This window comes from Rhinopithecus roxellana, chromosome 4 (genome assembly GCF_007565055.1).
Source record: "Rhinopithecus roxellana isolate Shanxi Qingling chromosome 4, ASM756505v1, whole genome shotgun sequence".
In the NCBI taxonomy this organism is placed as follows: Eukaryota; Metazoa; Chordata; class Mammalia; order Primates; family Cercopithecidae; genus Rhinopithecus; species Rhinopithecus roxellana.
The window spans coordinates 75852486-75873401 of NC_044552.1; the positions used below are offsets into that span (position 1 = coordinate 75852486).

The following is a 20916-nucleotide window of genomic DNA, read 5'->3' on the forward strand; positions in this document are numbered from 1 at the left end:
GAGTTAAAACTGCAGAAGTTGTATTAGATGGAATGTAATTACCAGAAGTGAAGTGTGACCAGGAAGCTAACACTTTTGCTCCAGTGCACAATGCTGTGGAGATCTTAATTCCAGTGACTGTCCTGCAGCCCTGGGTGCGCATCTCTCAGACTGTTCCAGCTCCTTAGGCTTCTGGCCTCAAGGTTAGGCAGAGCCTCTTCAGCTCAGTGCTAGAGGGAAGAGTGCCACCTATTGAATTGTAGGAATCTTGGAGATGTGTTGGGACTGGTGGAGAAGCCTCTCGGACCACATTCACGTTTGGTTTGCTATGGTAACTAATATATATGTCTAAAAGAAAACGAATATGTTGACTACTCTTGCTTAGAAAAACATCGACAAACGTCTGTGTATTTTCCCCAGCTGGAGCTGAGCGTATGCCTGTAGTTTAGCCTACTGCTACTTGAAATAAGCATGCTGCTAAAAGACTGTGGCAGATGGTATTTTTACCACTTCAGGCAAAACATGGCACCTATGGTTCGACTTTCTACAATTTTAATTTTTTAACATTTTCAAAATGGCTTGTTTAAATATCTCTATCACAGAGACACAGACTTTTTCCCAGTTTCTTTTTAATAATTGCTTCAGATATACAGATATGAATAACCATCAGTTGGTCAAAACCAGACTGTTCAGCATTGTAGAGACTGCCTTCTGTTCATTCTTTCACCAGTGCCTAGGACTGTGCCGTAAATGAGCTTTGACATTCGTGCTCATTTTGACACAAAGACACTAAATGGTTTATAATAGCTTGCATTATATTTATCTGTAGTAGTTCTTCTTCTTCTTCTTCTTCTTCTTCTTCTTCTTCTTCTTCTTCTTCTTCTTCTTCTTCTTCTTCTTCTTCTTCTTCCCCTCCTCCTCCTCCTCCTCCTCCTCCTCCTCCTTCTCCTCCTTCTCCTCCTCCTCCTTCTCCTTCTCCTTCTCCTCCTCGTTCTCCTCCTCTTCCTCCTCCTTCTCCTTCTCCTTCTTCTCCTCTCAGTATGTTGTCCAGGCTAGAGTGTAGTGACTATTCACAAGCCCATTATAGTACTCTACAGCCTTGAACTCCTGGGCTCAAGAGATCCTCCCATCTCCACCTCCCAAGTAGCTGCGACTACAGGTGCATTGTCTCCGCACTGGCCTTTCTCTAGGCTTTATTGTGCATTTCATATCATTTGTCCCATGACTCAGCACAGAAAAGGGAGTTTTTTTGCTGTTATTTTTTTAATGTCCTCTTATGAGGATCATTCTAAGCACAGAGAAATAATTGCTCATGGTTAAGCACTTGGTAAAAAAAAATAAAAAAAAATCTTTCAGATATTAATTCATTAGCCATCCGGTTCTCTGTGTAAGAGATTTTTTATAAGGGTAGGGTTTTTGACTTGTCCTCCCTGCTAGAATTTGCTCAGGGTTCCAGAGTGGCACGTTCTGGCTCTATCCTCCCATGCCTCTCAGGCATCACCATTTAGCAGCTGCTGCTCTACTCTGTCCTCCTCACCCCCAGAAGTCCTTGCACATTTGTTTTATTATAAAATGCATTTGCATAGGGCACACATTAAAATTCTCTTCCCACCAGCAAACAGTAGTGTCCACAGACATTTGCATTTGCATGATCACATATCATTACTTCCCTTTAAAAAGAAAAAGTCTTTCTTCTCATGTCATGATTCTCCTTTCCAAGGTTTGCCCTTTTAGTCATTTCTTCTTCTTATAGATAGATGCTTCAGCCATTTTTCTGCATATTAAGTCCAGAATTTTCTTTTTTGAACCTTGAATATAGAAATTGTTTGTATATATTATTGTTCTTTCTTTACTGACAAAGCCAGACTCCTTTATTCATTTGTTTGTTTGTTTGTTTGTTTGTTTATTTATTTATTTATTTTTGGTAGTCAATTTTTGCTGCTAGTTCCTTCCCATGACCCTAGCAAACTGGCTCTGAGACTTTTTCACATTGGCACATTTAGAAAACAGATGTTGCTGTGTTTTCTCTTTCCTGTACCCCTTTCGTGGGTAGATGCTGCATCTCCTACCCTGGGACTTTACATTAGCTCTTTTTTGGCAAAATATTCCATGCAGCATCACTGAATGCACTAAATCTCTCATTTTCTCTAGCCTCCTGCAAATATATCTTTTTTCTTTTCTTTTTTGTTTTTGTTTTTGTTTTTGTTTTTGTTTTGTTTTGAGAGTTTAGCTCTCGTTGCCCAGGCTGGAGTGCAGTGGCACCATCTTGGCTCACTGCAACCTCCACCTCCCAGGTTCAAGTGATTCTCTCTCTGTTTTTGTTTTTTTGTTTTTGTTTTTGTTTTTGTTTGAGATGGAGTCTCACTCTGTTGCCCAGGCTAGAGTCCAGTGGCGCGATCTTGGCTCCCTGCAACCTCCACTTCCCGGGTTCAAGCAATTCTCCTGCCTCAGCCTCCCGAGTATCTGGGACTACGGGTGTGCACCACTGCGCCCAGCTAATTTTTGCATTTTTAGAGACAGAGTTTCACCATGTTGGCCAGGTTGGTCTCAAACTCCTGACCTCGTGATCTGCCTGCCTCAGCCTCCCAAAGTGCTGAGATTACAGGCGTGAGCCACTGCCCCCAGCTCAAGTGATTCTCTTGCCTCAGCCTCCAGAGTAGCTGGGATTACAGGCGCCTGCCACCATGCCTGGCTATTTTTTATATTTTTAGTAGAGACAGGGTTTCACCATTTTGGCTAGGCTGGTCTTGAACTCCTGACCTCAGGTTATCCACCCGCCTCGGCCTCCCAGAGTACTAAGATTTTATGCATGAGCCACCACGCCCGGCCAAAGATGTCTTAACATTTAGGATTTCTACTTTAGTGATAACTATACAGACTGTGGAGCCATTGGCATTGCTCTCTCCTATCTTGTTCCATAAAGGACTTATGATATAATTAGATAAGATGTTTACAGTAGAATTTAAAGAAAAAAATCCAAATCAAAATACCATAATGATATGGATGCAACTATGTAACTTTTTTTTTTTTTTTTTTTTTTTTTGAGACAGTCTTGCTCTGTCACCCAGGCTGGAGTGCAGTGGTATGATTATGGCTCACTGCAGTGTTGACCTCCTGGGCTCAAGTGATCCTCCCGCCTCAGCTTTGCAAGTAGCAGAGACTACAGGTGCATGCCACCACACCCGGCTAATTTTTAAATTTTTTTGTAGAGAAGAGGTATGACTATGTTACCTGGGCAGGTCTCAAACTCCTGGGGTCAAGTGATCCTCCCACCTTGGCCTCCCAAGGTGCTGGGATTACAGGTATGAGCCACCATGACTAGCCCCTGTCCAAAAATTTCAAATACCCCACTCCTCATTTCCTTAAAACCAGATTAAACCGGTTATTTTTCTCTTGGCAATTACATTTCAGACTACTGTTTTTCTTTGTAGCAATAGTGAGTAGATTCTCTTTAATCTGTTTTTCAAAACAATTAGTTTGTCAGTTTTTGCAACTACTGCTTTGATTTCATATCTCCTTCAAATTGCAATTATTAATGATGGAAAAATGATCATTGATGAGTTTCTGTTTCTAGTAAACCATAGAAGCTTTTGTACCGTGTGAAACGTTATATCAAAAATAAATTATAAGCTGGGTGTGGTGGTTTATGCCTGTAATCCTAGCACTTTGGGAAACCAAGGTGGGCAGATCACTTGAGGTCAGGAGATCGAGACCAGCCTGGCCAACATGGCAAAACCCCGTTTCTACTACAGATACAAAAATTAGCCTGGTGTGGTGGCACATACCTATAGTCCCAGCTACTCAGGAGGCCGAGGCAAGAGAATCGCCTGAACCCAGAAGGTGGAGGTTGCAGTGAGCTGAGATCGCGCCACTGCACTCCAGCCTGGGCAATAGAGCGAGACTCCATCTCAAATAATTAATTAACTAATTAATTAATAATCACACATGTAATAGTATCTTAAACCGGAGTTGCGCCTTATTATTAGCCTTGGTCTTTTTGCAAAACATTTGCCTTCTGTACATTATTCATTCCTATCATCAAGCTAGTCTTTTTTCTCCTTAACTCTTTCAGTGTATTATTTTGCATTTGTCCCCAGTGACTATCATCTTGCTTTGATTATCTGTTCCTCTAATTTCTTAATGTTATTTTAAAATTAGATTCTTGTTCTCTGAGGTGTTAGCAATCCCACACACCTCAGTGGCATCAGCAGATTTAATGATCATAATCTCTATTCCCTTGTGTATCATGAATGAAATTATTAAATGATTTTAATGATAAACATCTTTATGACATCATATGACATGCCACCCTCTCAGTTGTTAGCCCAATAATTTTTTTTTTTTTTTTGAGACAGAGTCTTGCTCTGTCTCCCAGGCTGGAGTGCAGTGGCACAATCTCGCCTCACTGCAGCCTCCACCTCCCGGATTCAAGCGATTCTCCTGCCTCAGCATCCTGAGTAGCTTAGATTACAGGTGTGCGCCACCATGCCTGGCTAATTTTTGTATTTTTAGTAGAGATGGGGTTTCACCATGTTGGCCAGGCTGATCTCAAACTCCTGACCTCAGGTGATCCATCCACCTCAGCCTTCCAAAGTGCTGGGATTACAGGTGTGAGCCACTGTGCCCAATCATCCGTCATTTTTTTTTTCTTTTTTTTTTTCTTTTTTTCTTTTTTCTTTTTTTGAGACAGTTTCACTCTTGTCGCCACGGCTGGAGTGCAGTGGCACAATCTCAACTTACTACAACCTCCGCCTCCTGGGCTCAAGCGATTCTCCTACCTCAGCCTCCTGAGTAGCTGAGATTACAGGCGCCCACTGCCACACCAGGCTAAATTTTGTATTTTTAGTAGAGATGGGGTTTCACCATGTTGGCCAGGCTGATCTTGAACTCCTGACCTCAGGTGATCACCCACCTCAGCCTCCCAAAATGCTGGGATTACAGGCGTGAGCCACTGCGCCGGTCCCCAAGTACTATAGATACTAATTTAATATAGGCAGTTATAAATCTTTTATTTTTCTTCAGATTCTATATTCCTAGTTTATTGCTGCTTGGTTTAAAATGTTATTTGTGGCTAGGTGCGGTGGCTCATGCCTATAATCCCAGCACTTTGGGAGGCCAAGGCAGGTGGATCACCTGAGGTCAGGAGTGCGAGACCAGCCTGACCAACGTGGTGAAACCCCACCTCTACTAAAAATACAGAAGTTAGCCAGGTGTCATGGTGAGTAGCCTGTAATCCCAGCTACTCAGGAGGCTGAGGCAGGAGAATCGCTTGAACCCGGGAGGCGGAGGTTGCAGTGATCGCACCACTGCATTCCAGACTGGGAGACAGAGTGAGACTCTGTCTCCCAAAATAAATAAATAAATAAATAAATAAATAAATAAATAAATAAATAAATAAAATGATATACGTAAAATTTTAAATTATTTAGCTCATAACAATATTTAGTGGAGCAGTCTCTCCCACTCTTAAATTTACCATTTTGTACTACTGACCCCTAAAAATTACATATCTACATAATATCTAATATTTATCAGGAAGCTAAGTCAGGCATAGATTGTTGATGAAGACCAGTTCTTGACGGTAAGCATGGAATGGTGTCTTGAGTTTGCTCACCATTGCACCGTGAAGGCCTACTACAGAACCTGGTGCAGGATAGTTACCCAACAAATATTTGTTGACTGACTGTTGGAATGAATGATGACCCAAGATACTGCACGTTTGTGCCTAATCTCTGTTCTTCTAATTCATAAGGAATATTTAATTCCACCTTTGTTCCTCTTATTTCAGTATATTTTTAATCAAATGGTTACATCCTCAATGCCTCGCACCCCCTGGGTTGAGGCAGAGATTCAGTTGGGGTAATCTTTTGAGTCTTTTTTTTTTTTTTTGAGATGGAGTCTCGCTCTGTCGCCCAGGCGGGAGTGCAGTGGCGGGATCTCAGCTCACTGCAAGCTCCTGCCGGGTTTACGCCATTCTCCTGCCTCAGCCTCCCGAGTAGCTGGGACTACAGGCGCCGGCCACCTCGTCCAGCTAGTTTTTTGTATTTTTTAGTAGAGACGGGGTTTCACCGTGTTAGCCAGGATGGTCTCGATCTGCTGACCTCGTGATCCGCCCGTCTCGGCCTCCCAAAGTGCTGGGATTACAGGCTTGAGCCACCGCGCCCGGCCTTCTTTTGAGTCTTAATCTGGAAAGCTAACTAGAAATGCCCTTCAGGCTGGCTCTGCGGGTGAATGCTCTGCACTGTGGGATAGCTGGATTCAATTATTGCTCCCAGTTTGTGGTGTCAGGAGCCACCTGTGCACAGGGAGAGCCTGTATTTCTTTATGTCGAAGATAGAGCCCTCTGTCCCTATAGAAAAGCCTGTTTAGTCCATTAAAACTGTTTTAAAGTGGATCTGAAAGGAATACTAACTCTTTCCTTGTCATAAAATATAGTGGAGAGGCATGGGTTTCCCAAAATTATGGTTTTTGAGTGAAAAGAGAGGCACCTCTGTATAGATACTGAACATAGTTTTAGTAAGTTAGAAGACATCGTTACCTAGATTCATATTTCCACAGTCATACACTAATCCTGCTGTCGGATTTTGTGTTGAATTAAGAATTTTTGTGATTTGAAGCTGTTCTGAGCCATCAGAAAGCTATAGTTGATTAAGCTGGTACATCTGAAGCCATTCCTCCATATTTCCTATGCAGTGTCTCCAAGCACTACTCAGCCTCCCCACTTACCACATCAGACGGAGTATTGATGCCTGATAATGTACTTAACCATATTTCCTGAAATAACGAGGTGGCTATGTCCCTCAGTTTTCAAACAAAAGTACTTAGGTAACAGTAGAGATCATGGGACCTGCAGCGTAGCTCAGTGAAGTGTGAAGTGTTACTAAGGATTGTAGGTGAGTTGATTCTGTCCTTTTCCCCCAAGTCCTTGACATTCTGGCTTGATGAAAGATCTTAACTAAGGCCGGGCATGGTGGCTCATGCCTGTAAGAAGGCTGAGGCGGGTGAATCACAAGGTCAGGAGTTCGAGACCAGCCTGGCCAACATGGTGAAATCCCGTCTCTACTAAAAATGCAAAAATTAGCCAGTCGTGATGGTGGGCGTCTATAATCCCAGCTATTCAGGAGGCTGAGGCAGAAGAATTGCTTGAACCCAGGAGGCAGAGACTGCAGTGAGCTGAGATCACGCCACTGCACTCCAGCCCAGGCAACAGTGTGAGACTCCATTTAAAAACAAAAACAAACAAACAAAAAAAAAACCCAGAAAGATCTTAACTAAATCATAATAAAACCAAAGCTGTACCTCTGAAGTTGATTAGTGTGTAGCGCAATGGTGCCCCCTGTGGAAGCTCTCTCTATCCTAGATCTAAGAAGATTATGCTAACCTGTATCTTTGATTCCTAAGATTTGTGTGCAGCTGTCAGAAAAATAGGTAGACCTTTATATGTGCTTTACTTTCTTTAAGATGCATGCCACTGTATGCGTGCTTTGCAGCATACACTGTTTAAGACACACACTAAGCACCTTAATCAAATGGTTCTATCAAAATCTGTGAATCCCCTCATTTTACAGAGAAGAGCTCGAATAACCTAAGTGTTCACACAGTAATTATTTCACAGGGTCAAGATTCTACTCAGGTCTGCTGACTTCACAATGTGTATTCTCTTTTGTTGTTCATTTTTTTTTAAGAAACAGGGTTTCACTACGTTGGCCAAACTGGCCTCGAACTCCTGTCCTCAAGTGATCTGCCCACTTCAGCCTCCCAAAGTGCTGGGATTACAGATGTGAGCCACTTCGCCCAGTAGCAATGTGTTTTCTTTACCACCATACAGCTTCTCAAGGTGCTTTAGACATACAAAAAGTTGTTGTATTCAGGCTCTGATCTTGCAAGCATCCAGAAAATGGTGTGTATTAGTCTATAATCTAACATACTCTGGTCTCAGAAATGTGATTGTCTAATAAATGACTGTGCTAGGATTTATGTTTGCTGAACCAGTGTAATAATTATTGTGACTTTAAGCTGATAAGCATGCTTTACTTTTCAAAAAAAAATGTTTTATAGATAATAACCATTTAAAACAAATTCTGATCATCATTCTCTTGAGAGAGGCACTATCTAAATTAACAAATACACCTTCCGTAACACCATAACATAGAGACCTCCTACATTTGGAAGAGCTGTTCATCTTGCAGATATGATTACACTCACATGGCACAGAGTAAATATACATTCTTCACCTCATACACTGACCCCCAGACTGATGCAACCTACCTAGAAGACGTGGCTGAAGCCTACATTTATTTCATTAATTAATGTAGATAGAATTTCTCTGTCGTTTGAGGTGCTTTCTGGTGAAATTATAAATGTGTTTTAAACTCACCTTACATCAGGATGTATTTTAGGATTCTAGGAATCTAGGATCATATGGATGATGATGGTGGTAGTTTGGGGCAAGTGGTCCCTAGGTGTCAGCATCCAAATACTAAAGCACATGAAAATTGGAACATGAGAAGGATATAAGAAATTTATAAGTAAGATAGGGAGCCAAGTAAAATAACAGAAACCTAAACTCACTCTTACGTAGTTTATATATTCCTCAAATACCCTCAGGACTATTTGATTCCTACGTGATATGAATGCTCTCTTCCCACAGTATTCTTTTTAATTAAATAACCAGCTTAGTATTTGTCATGAGATTACAGAGCTTACTATTTACTGATTCACTCCTAAAAAAGCTACAGGCAAGAGTGGCTCATTCCTGCAGTCTACAGCCTATGACATGTTTTGCTTGTTGAATTTCTATTACAGAGTTTGCTAAAAAGCTTTACAGTCCCAGTTTTGCTTTTTGAATTTCAATGTGTAGAATTAAGTTTCTCTTTGGAATATGATACTAAAATTAAAAACTAACTTTGAATCAGAATATGGATAAATCCATGATTATTTATAAATCACCAAATATTCTTTTGGAAGACATGATAACCAAGAAGCAGTGATTGCTTTTCCTGTGGAATTAATCCTAAATGTAATATAATTCCATATTACTAACCTCAAATGCCAAACCTATCAAAGGTTGATGCAAGTTTATAAATTAAGAGTTACAGTCTGCGCATGGTGGCTCACGCCTATAATCCCAGCAGTTTGGGAAGCCAAGGTGGACAGATCACCCAAGGTCACGAGTTTGAGTTTGAGACCAGCCTGGCCAACATGGCAAAACCCCATCTCTACTAAAAATACAAAAATTAGCCCGGCGCAGTGGCACATGCCTGTAATCTCAGCTACTCGGGAGGCTGAGGCACAAGAATCACTTGAACCTGAGAGGTAGAGTTTGCAGTGAGCCAAGATCGTACCAGTGCCCTACAACCTGGGTGAGAAAGTGAGACCATCTCCAAAAAAAAAAAAAAAAAAAAAAAAAAAAAAAAGAATTATGTTCCATGTCTCAGCAGACACATGTGAAGAAAATAGAAAAAAAAATTACATTGTCCATTTTGTCTCTAATTACATTTTGAGAGCAGGCATGTCTGCTCATACCCTGAACTGCAGTTTTTTTTGTTTTGTTTTGTTTTTTGAGACAGGATCTCACTCTGTCATCCAAATTGACCTTCACTCCTTGACATAGCAAACACTACTTTGTCTCAGTTCTTCTCTGCCACACTGTCAACAATTAGGTCAATTTTAAGTGTACCTGTAAAATTATTTAAACTATGTATAAATACCTCTAAACCATATAAACATGTTTATATGATGTAGATATATTTTATATCATATAAATTTATCCCTACCATATGGTTTAGGGGTATTTATACATATACAGTAGTATAGTTATATCTGTTCAGTTATGATAATTTGTATGAAATGAGCTGTTGCGTTGTGTTCAGCTCTTTGTGGATGGCAGGCCACAGCGTGAACTCACAAATGTACTTAGCAGAGAGGTTGAGCCTTGAAATAAGCACTGAAGTCTCACTCCCAACAGGAGACTGCACACCATCCAGACTAAGCATAGTAACCATGTAGTTTTAAATTAGAAAACAGTAAAATTGATAAACGTGGAGGAGAGAGCAAGAAAAACCATACCAAACATGCTTTTATAGAGTGTGTGTGTGTGTGTGTGTGTGTGTGTGTGTGTGTGTGTTAAGGGGGAATAGAATACATTTTAAATAGTCAGTATGATTTGGGAATTCATTTTTCAAAAACAGACATGTTTTGGCTGGGCACGGGGGCTCAACCTGTAATCCCAGTACTTTGGGAGGCCGAGGTGGGTGGATCACCTGAGGTCAGGAGTTTGAGATCAGCCTGGCCAACATGGTGAAACCCCATCTCTACTAAAAATACAAAAATTAGCTGAGTGTGATGGCACTTACCTATAATCCTAGCTACTGGTGAGGCTGAGGCAGAAGAATCACTTGAACCCAAGAGGTGGAGGTTGCAGTGAGCCAAGATTGTGCCATTGCACTCCAGCCTGGGTAACAGAATGAGACTCTATCTCAAAAAAAAATAAGTAAATAATAAATAAATAAATAAAAACAGTGAAAATAACCTGGGGCAATATTTGGTACTGTCACTGCATGAAACCACAAATGCCACTACTGCAGTCAGTGCCTTTGGTTGATAATTTTAATAAAAATAAGTTTTTGTTAGTTAAGGATTTAAGTAAAAATATACTAGTTTTGTTTTGTGACTCAGTGGTGGATGTGATAATACCTATCTTGCTCAGTGCCTTTAGGTTTAAAGAAAAAAAAAAGTATGACCAGAAGAATATACTTAATCAATTGAGATATGCATGACCTTTTTCTTAGCAGAAAATGTGGAAAATTTCTACCTCCAATTTCTACTGACATTTGTTCTACAACCATATGGCATTTTTAGGTTGGTGGAAAATATATATGCGTTGCAGTAGAGGTACATAATTAAATTATGGCTTCAATTTTCTGCAATCGCTATAAATATGGCTTTATCATAAGCTATTTGACGATGTATTTTTTTTCTAATCTGTGATATGTATCTTTTAAAAAATCTGTCCTTGTACATAGGCGTGCAAAGGACATTAGCGATAGAGGTATGTGTTATGTTCTCAGATGAAATTGTAATGCTTTCTAGTTTGTCTAGGAGTGAAAGAAAGGGACTATAGCATATTGGTTAAGAACAAGAACTCTGAATCTTGACTCCAGCACCTATCTTCTGTGTTACTTTGGACAACTTGCTCTCACCTAAATTTGTTCCTTTATAAAATGAAAATAACAATGGTATCTACCTCATAGGGCTGTTGTGAGGGTAGAAGATAGATATAGATATAGATACAGATAGACAGATAGAGCAAGAGAGAGCTTTTTTTTTTTTTTTTTTTTTTCCAAGATGGAGTCTCACTCTGTTGCCCAGGCTGGAGTGCAGTGGTGTGATCTCAACTCACTGCAACATCCACCTCCCAGGTTCAAGCAATTCTCCTGCCTCAGCCTCCCAAGTAGCTGGGATTACAGGTGTGCGCCACCATGCCTGGCTAATTTTTGTATTTTTAGTAGAGATGAGGTTTCACCATGTTGGCCAGGCTGGTCTCAAACTCCTGACCTCGTGATCCACCTGCCTTGGCCTCCCAAAGTGCTGGGATTTCTGGCGTGAGCCACCACACCTGGCCGAGAGAGATCTTAGAACAGTGCTGGGCACACAGTAAGCACTATATATGAGATTGTCTTTATTGCCATTGCTGTTATTATTATTGTTTTTCTAATATGGGGAAACACTACCATTCTTACTGTATTTCTGCATATAAATTTCATATGATTGAGAAATTTATTTAAAATTTTCTTTGTCTCTTTCTAGTTTTGTCAGATTAAGATGTTTAATTAAGATCGATTGGCCGGGCGCGGTGGCTCAAGCCTGTAATCCCAGCACTTTGGGAGGCCGAGACGGGCGGATCACGAGGTCAGGAGATCAAGACCATCCTGGCTAACACTGTGAAACTCCGTCTCTACTAAAAAAAATGCAAAAAACTAGCCGGGCAAGGTGGCAGGCGCCTGTAGTCCCAGCTACTCAGGAGGCTGAGGCAGGAGAATGGCGTGAACCCGGGAGGCGGAGCTTGCAGTGAGCTGAGATCCGGCCACTGCACTCCAGCCTGGGCGACAGAGCGAGACTCCATCTCAAAAAAAAAAAAAAAAAAAAAAAAAAAAAGATCGATGAATTTTTTTCCTATAGACTCTTGCAAATAATTTCTTTTTTTTTTTTTTGAGACGGAGTCTCGCTCTGTTGCCCAGGCTGGAGTGCAGTGGCCGGATCTCAGCTCACTGCAAGCTCCACCTCCCGGGTTCACGCCATTCTCCTGCCTCAGCCTCCCAAGTAGGACTATAGGCGCCCGCCACCTCGCCCGGCTAGTTTTTTGTATTTTTTTAGTAGAGACGGGGTTTCACCGTGTTAGCCAGGATGGTCTCGATCTCCTGACCTCGTGATCCGCCCGTCTCGGCCTCCCAAAGTGCTGGGATTACAGGCTTGAGCCACCGCGCCCGGCCGCAAATAATTTCTAACTCTGAGTAAAAAGGAATGCTTTTATGTTGTTTGCAATACATTTCACAGTTTATTGTATTAGAAAATTGTAGCCTTTCCTTTTGTACCAAATCTTGCCACTCAGAAGCTGTCAAGACCTTTCAGTTAAGCACTGTCAGCTAGAATCTTGGGCTTGGGTAGACCTTTGGAGGCAGCTTCTTCCCACCTTTCACACTGGCGAAGAGTTTCAGTCATATTTTCTCCTACATTTGGTCATCCAGTCACTGAGGACTTCCAATAATAGGGAACTCACAGCTTGTCAAAAATAATCATTCTGTTGTTAGACAACTCTAGTCATTTGAAGGTTCTTTTCTTATTTATAAGTGAAATCTTCTTCCCAGAAACTTTACCTTGTTGCTGTTTGTTCTGTCCCCTGAAGCACATAGAACAGGACTGTTCCTTCTTCTATTTAATTGCTTTAGATATTTGAAGATGGCTTTTGTATCCTCCCTTCCTCCAGGTTAAACATTCCTTAGGTGACATGTTTCCAAATCGTTCTTCATCCTAATACTGGACCCAATCTATCATGCCAGTGCCCCTCTTGACTCATGGCCCCCAGGACTGAACATAGTTTTCTAAACATAAGTTGACCGTCAGTATGCTGTGAGACCATTCCTGCCTGTGTTTTGGACATGTATACCTGCTGATGCTGCCAAAGTTTGCATTTGCATTTTTTTGTACCTACATCACAGCCTTGGCTGATAGCAAGAATGTGATTATCAAAGATTCTCAACATTTTTCATGAGTCACTGCCAAACTGCAGCTTATACTTTTACAATTAATTTTTGAAACCTAAATATACAACTATATAATTATCCCTGTTAGGTTTTACTGGCTACTATAAGTCTTTTGTTCAACATATCAAAACCATTAAAATTTTGATACTATCCATGTGTTACCTATCTCTCTTGGCTGTGTGACATCTGAAAATTAAAATTTAATATGCATTTCTTCTTCATCTTCATTCAAGTAATGCATAGAAATGTGATAAGAAGAAGAAACCAAGCATTAAGTTCTGGTAGCATGACACTAGAGATTGTTTTCTTCTAAGCGTTTTTGTTTTGTTTTGTTTTGTTTTTTTGTTTTTTGTTTTTTGGGTTTTTTTGAGATAGAGTCTCACTCCATCACCAGGCTGGAGTGCAGTGGCTCGATCTTGGCTCACTGCAACCTCTGCTTCCCAGGTTCAAGCGATTCTCCTGCCTCAGCCTCCCAAGTAGCTGGGACTACAGGTGCACGCCACCATGCCCAGCTAATTTTTGTATTTTTAGTAGAGACGGAGTTTCACCATGTTAGCCAGGATGGTCTTGATCTCGTGACCTCATGATCTGCCTGCCTCGGCCTCCCAAAGTGCTGGGATTACAGCTGTGAGCCACCGCGCCCGGCCTGTTTTCCTGTTCAATATAAATCCACTACTAAACATTTTCTAGGAATAATTATTTTACATGTTCAAATCTATATTACCATACTGTGACCTGTACCCCATTTCTCTGCCTTTTTTTTTTTTTTTTTTTTTTTTGAAACGGAGTCTTGCTCTGTCACCCAGGCTGGAGTGCAGTGGCCGGATCTCAGCTCACTGCAAGCTCCACCTCCCGGGTTCCCGCCATTCTCCTTCCTCAGCCTCCCGAGTAGCTGGGACTACAGGCGCCACCACCTCGCCCGGCTAGTTTTTTGTATTTTTTAGTAGAGACGGGGTTTCACCGTGTTAGCCAGGATGGTCTCGATCTCCTGACCTCATGATCCGCCCGTCTCGGCCTCCCAAAGTGCTGGGATTACAGGCTTGAGCCACCGTGCCCGGCCTTCTCTGCCTTTTTAATGAGGACTAAATTTCAAAAATCCAAAGTTACTCTATCTTTTTTTTTTTTTTTTTTTGAGGCGGAGTCTCGCTCTGTCGCCCGGACTGGAGTGCAGTGGCCAGATCTCAGCTCACTGCAAGCTCCGCCTCCCGAGTTTACGCCATTCTCCTGCCTCAGCCTCCCGAGTAGCTGGGACTACAGGCGCGCGCCACCATGCCCAGCTAATTTTTGTATTTTTAGTAGGGAAGGGGTTTCACCATGTTGGCCAGGTTGGTCTCAAACTCCTGACCTCGTGATCCGCCTGCCTCGGACTCCCAAAGTGCTGAGATTTCAGACATGAGCCCCTGTGCTCAGCCACTCTATCCTGTTTCTGAAGCTATCAGCCAAGTGACCACATTTTTTAAAAAAAGAAGAAGAAAGTGTGGTGTGTGCGTGTGTGTGTGTGTGTGTTTTATTGTGACTTGCTCATTATGACCCACTTATCCTGGGGCCACCACCACCATTGCCTTTTTTTCTAGAGCCCACAAACCATTTAATAACCCTTTTTGAAGTTTTGCCATAAATTCTCCATAAATTCACTGGTCTGTGTTTCAGAATGCTCCTTTGTCCTCTTTTTTAAAATTATTATTTATTTATGTGCTTTGAGACGGAGTTTCACTCTCGTTACCCTGGCTGAAGTGCAGTGGCACGATCTTGGCTCACTGCAACCTCTGCCTCCCAGGTTCAAGTGATTCTCCTGCCTCAGCCTCCCAAGTAGCTGGGATGACAGGCATGCACCACCACGCCTGGCTAATTTTGTATTTTTTTAGTAGAGATGAGGTTTCACCATGTTGGTCAGGCTGATCTTGAACTCCTGATCTCAAGTGATGCACCTGCCTCAGTCTCCCAAAGTACTGAGATTATAGGCAGGAGCCACTGTGCCTATACAAAATAGGACACTATTTTGTCCTATGTTTGAAGACATGAGTCAGTTGAATCTCCTATCTCTGAGATTCCTCACAGTCTTCAGTAGCTGGGAAGGATGTTATGTGCATTCCATGCCAGAGCAGGAAGGAAGTGAGTGGATGCCTTTGTAAAGGTGTAAAGGTGCTCTAGGCTGGGGGCTGGGTATCCAGAGTGAGGAGGAAGACAGAGAGGCCGCAGCAGAAGAGCAACGCCTGATAGTAGTGTCAGGCACAGTGAGTGAGAAAGGGCTTACTGGGGTGCTACACAGTTACTTGTCTTAGAGTATTACATTATGTTTAAAATGGGGACATGGGTAGTCTTAGGAAAGGAAGGACAACCAGAGGCCAAACAAAAGCCAAATCCCTTTGCTTAGTTGGGCGAAAGAAAACTTACAGTTTATCTGCAAACCTTTTCCAGTGCTATAGAGTGGGAGAGCTCTGGATGTACAGCAATGAAACAGGCTGTTTCATAAACTCACTTTGGACTCTTGTCTGCATCACTTAGCCTCTCTCATCCCAGTATCCTCTCCTGCTAAATAAGGTGGGAAGGTAAGATTGTACTTGGGGTTTCTCTTAAGTCTTTTCTTCTATGTCTTTTTTTTTTTTTTAATGGGGTCTTGCTGTGTTGCCCAGGCTTGTCTCAAACTCCTGGGCTCAAGCAATCCTCCTGCCTTAGCCTCCCAAAGTGCTAGGATTAGAGGTGTGAGCCACCATTCCTGGCCTCTCCTAAGTCTTAAAGTCTTTCTCTAGTTTCCTTGGGTGGAAGTGGCTGCTGCCTCCACTTCTCCTAAGACTACTCAGACCCCATGCCAGGGCCTTCTCTTTAATATTTTCACAGAACTTTTAGAACTTTTGAACTACATAGTTTTCAGAGACATCGATGATTTTCTCGAGAGTCTTTTATATAAGAGCAACATGTATCATTCAAAAGGTGTTTAATAAATGTTAAATAATAATGCACTTAATTTTAAGTACTTTGTATCCTCTTCTCTCTTTGTTAATATCTTTAATTGGATCCCCTAGCAGGGGATTTGGACTTAATTCATTTCAGGTGATACTGCACTTATACAATTATTTAGTTGACTTAATTAGAGATTTAATTATATTAGTGCCCTAAAGTGCTATATCAGAGAAATTAAACACTGACTGTTAATTCACCTTTCGTATTTATTGTGCTGTTTATGACTACAGTGATCTTCAAGCCATAAGGGCTTGAAGATTTGGAAAGTTCTGTCTATGCATCAGCTTGAACTTTGCCCATTCAAAATGTAGATGAAGGCAGGAATGGAAATGCCTTTTTTAGGCTGAGTGCAGTGCCTCACGCCTGTAATCCCAGCTCTTTGGGAGGCCGAGATGGAAAGATCACTTAAGGCCAGGAATTCAAGACCAGCCTGGGCAACATGGTGAGACCACCCCCCATGCTCATGTCCACAAAATAAAAATAAATAAAATTAGCCAGGCATGGTGATGCATGCCTGTAGTCTTAGCTACTCAGAAGGCTGAGGTGGGAAGATTGCTTGAGGCTGGAATTTGAGGCTGTGGTGAGCCTTGATCACACCACTGCACTCCAGCCTAGGTGATGGAGTGAGACTCTGTCTCAAAAAGTAAAAAAGGAACTTTAAAAAAATTGTGGTCTTGGCCGGGCGCGGTGGCTCAAGCCTGTAATCCCAGCACTTTGGGAGGCCGAGACGGGTGGATCACGAGGTCAGGAGATCAAGACCATCCTGGCTAACATGGTGAAACCCCGTCTCTACTAAAAAATACAAAAAACTGGCCGGGCGCGGTGGCTCAAGCCTGTAATCCCAGCACTTTGGGAGGCCGAGACGGGCGGATCACGAGGTCAGGAGATCGAGACCATCCTGGCTAACATGGTGAAACCCCGTCTCTACTAAAAAATACAAAAAACTGGCCGGGCGCGGTGGCTCAAGCCTGTAATCCCAGCACTTTGGGAGGCCGAGACGGGCGGATCACGAGGTCAGGAGATCGAGACCATCCTGGCTAATATGGTGAAACCCCGTCTCTACTAAAAAAATACAAAAAACTAGCCGGGCGACGAGGCGGGCGCCTGTAGTCCCAGCTACTCGGGAGGCTGAGGCAGGAGAATGGCATGAACCCGGGAGGCGGAGCTTGCAGTGAGCTGAGAGCTGGCCACTGCACTCCAGCCTGGGCGGCAGAGCAAGACTCCGTCTCAAAAAAAAAAAAAAAAAAACAAAAAACTAGCCGGGCGAGGTGGCGGGCGCCTGTAGTCCCAGCTACTTGGGAGGCTGAGGCAGGAGAATGGCATAAACCCAGGAGGCGGAGCTTGCAGTGAGTTGAGATCTGGCCACTGCACTCCAGCCCGGGCAACTGAGCCAGACTCCGTCTCAAAAAAAAAAAAAAAAAAAAAAAAAAAAAATTGTGGTCTTTTATCTATGGCTGTTAGAACCAAGGTCATGGCTGGTTGTGATAGTTCACACCTGTTATCCCAGCACTTTGGGAGGCTGAGGCAGGAGGATCATTTGATCCCAGGAGTTTAAGATCAGCCTCTGGGCAACATGGCAAAACCCATCTCTACAAAAATTAGCCAGGCATGGTGGCATGTGCCTGTAGTCCCAGCTCCTCAGGAGGCTAAAGTGGGAGGATGGCTCTAGCCCAGGAGGTTGAGGCTATAGTGAACTATGATCTTGCCACTGCACTTCAGCCTAGGTGACAGAATGAGACCCTGTCTCCAAAATAAAGGCTTATTTAAAAAAAGAACAAAAAAGGACTAAGGTCATGGGTCCATTCCTTCATTGTTCTACTTAACCCTCTCTGTTGTACAGGCCTGTTACTACCTAACAGGTGGTCCTGGGAGGCAGTAACTGTGTTCCTCTCTGTATTTCCAGCATATACCAAATGCCTAGGTTATATAGGTGTCCAATAAATGCTTGTTGGTTTTAATTTGATTGTTGCAAAGACAACCAGTTGAAAGTATGGTTAGAATAGTATAAATATGGCCAGGCGCGGTGGTTTATGCCTGTAATCCCAGCACTTTGGGAGGCCGAGGTGAGAGGATCGCTTGAGGTCAGGAGTTTGACACCAGCCTGGCCAATATGGTGAAACCTCATCTCTACTAAAAATGCAAAAATTAGCCAGGCATCATGGCACATGCCTGTAATCCCAGCTACCTGGGAGGCTAAGGCAAGAGAATCGCTTGAACCCAGTAGGCGGAGGTTGCACTGAGCCGAGTTTGTGCCAGTGCACTTCAGCCTGGGTGTCAGAGTGAGGCTGTTTCGGAAAAAAAAAAAAAAAAAAAAAAAATTTATATATATATATAAACCCAACACAACTGTCTTAAAATATAGCAACTCAAAATACATGCCTAAATGAGTAGGTACTCCCAAATCTGGCTAATCATTGGAATGACCTAAGAACCCTTTTTTTCAGTCCTCATAGACTCTATCTTCAGGGCTAGAGGCCCAAGCATCTGCATTTTAAAGTTCCCCACATGAGGCTATGGCCAGGCAAGTTTAGGAACCGCAGCTTAATGTATCTGTTGTCACATTTATTTAAAAGTAACAAGATTGGCGGGCGTGATGGCTCACACCTGTAATCCCAACACTTTGGGAAGCCAAGGCAGACGTATCACCTGAGGTCAGGAGTTCAAGACCAGCCTGGCCAACATGGTGAAACCCCATCTCTACTAAAAATACAAAAAATTAGCTGGGCGTGGTGGCAAGCAACTATAATCCCAGCTACTTGGGAGGCTGAGGCAGGAGAATCGCTGAGGCTGCAGTGAACTGAAATTGTGCCACTGCACTCCAGCCTGGGTGACAGAGCAAGACTGTCTCAAAAAAAAAAAAAAAAAAGAAGAAGAGCAAGATCATTCTTATCAAAATAGACCTATTGCCCATTCTAGTTTGCAGTAAAAATGAGTTTCATTTATGGTTTATTACAACTAAAGGATTTCCTTTGAGTAAATAGTTTATGTTTAGCTGGCAGGAGAGTTTATAGATGTCAGTGAGGAATAATACCTTTCATGAAGGATTATATTACTGTTAAGTCATTACTGGTGGGCATTTTACACATGGAAGCTATCAGGTTCCTTGGTATGCAAAGCCCTGTGAGCCCAAGTCTGGAGTTGAGTATTGACTAGAGTAAAATAATCATTGGGTATGAGAAATTAAATCTTCTAGGACTGTGTAACTTTCAGTAATGTCCTCCTGGTTGCTCTTTTGCCCTAATCTGAATTACCCTTTTATCATAGTATTAAATACCCTATTAGCTACCATCAGATATTCAGTTGAGCCTGGCTGAATAAAGTTCATAGAGAACAAACTAAATGAAATAGTCAGGGGAACGTAAAATGTAAAACATTCTGGAGTGCAAGCTGGTCTTTCAAAATGACAATGTCATAGCGGAAAAAAAGATTAAAGTGTCATAACAAACAAATGTAATTTATGAACTGGGATTTATCATAGTTTAAAAATATGGTTAAATAAAAGCCATTTTGGAACCAATTGGAGAAATTTACATCTGGACTAAATATTAGATAATATTAGTGAATTATCAGGGCTAGGCACAGTGGCTCATGCCTATAATCCCAGCACTTTGGGAGGCCAAGGAAGACGGATCTGTTGAGGTCAGGAGTTCGAGACCATCCTAGTCAACATGGTGAAACCCCAACTCTACTAAAAATATATAAATTAGCTGGGTGCGGTGGCATGTGCCTATAATCCCAGCTACTCAGGAGGCTGAGGCAGGAGAATCGCTTGAACCCAGGAGGCAGAGGTGCAGAGCTGAGATTGCGCCACTGCACTCAAGCCTGGGTGGCAGAGCAAGACTCCGTCTCAAAAAAAAAAAAAAAAAAAAAAAAAATTGAGACTTCTCAACAAAATAAAAATAAAACGTGTAAATTTTTAAAAATTAGAAACTTGAGGAACAAACGAAAAATAAATAGGGAATGCTCTCTTTTTTTTTTTTTTTTTTGAGACAGTCTCACTCACTGTCACCCAGGCTGGAGTGCAGTCGCATGATCTTGGCTTACTGCCACTTCCACCTCTCGTGTTCAAGCAATACTCCTGCCTCAGTCTCCCAAGTAGCTGGGATTACAGGTGCACGCCACCACACCTGGCTAATTTTTGTTTTTAGTAGAGATGGGGTTTCACCATGTTGACCAGGCTGGTCTCGAACTCCTGGCCTGGAGTGATCCACCCTCATGGCCTCCCAAATGCTGGGATTACAGGTGTGAGCCACCACGCCCAGCTGGGAATTCTGTAATTAGTTTTTCTTTTCTTTTTTTTTTTTTTTTGTTTGAGACGGAGTCTCGCTCTGTCGCCCAGGCTGGAGTGCAGTGGCCGGATCTCAGCTCACTGCAAGCTCCGCCTCCTGGGTTTACGCCATTCTCTCGCCTCAGCCTCCCGAGTAGCTGGGACTACAGGCGCCCGCCATCTTGCCCGGCTAATTTTTTGTATTTTTTTAGTAGAGACGGGGTTTCACCGTGTTAGCCAGGATGGTCTCGATCTCCTGACCTCGTGATCCGCCTGTCTCGGCCTCCCAAAGTGCTGGGATTACAGGCTTGAGCCACCGCGCCCGGCCGTAATTAGTTTTTCTAGTTAGCTTTCCTAGCTGTGACAATAGTATTGTGTTTATGTAGGACAATGTTCTTAAGAGATGCATATCAAAACAAGGGTGAAGCATCCTGCAGCCAATGATGT

At 42.5% G+C, this 20916-nt stretch overlaps 1 protein-coding gene across 1 annotated transcript in view; it reads left to right on the plus strand.

Annotated features, from left to right (window-relative positions):
- The window catches only part of PDSS2 (decaprenyl diphosphate synthase subunit 2), a 314537-nt gene that overhangs the window by 282414 nt on the left and 11207 nt on the right, over positions 1-20916 (plus strand). The window lies entirely within an intron of this gene.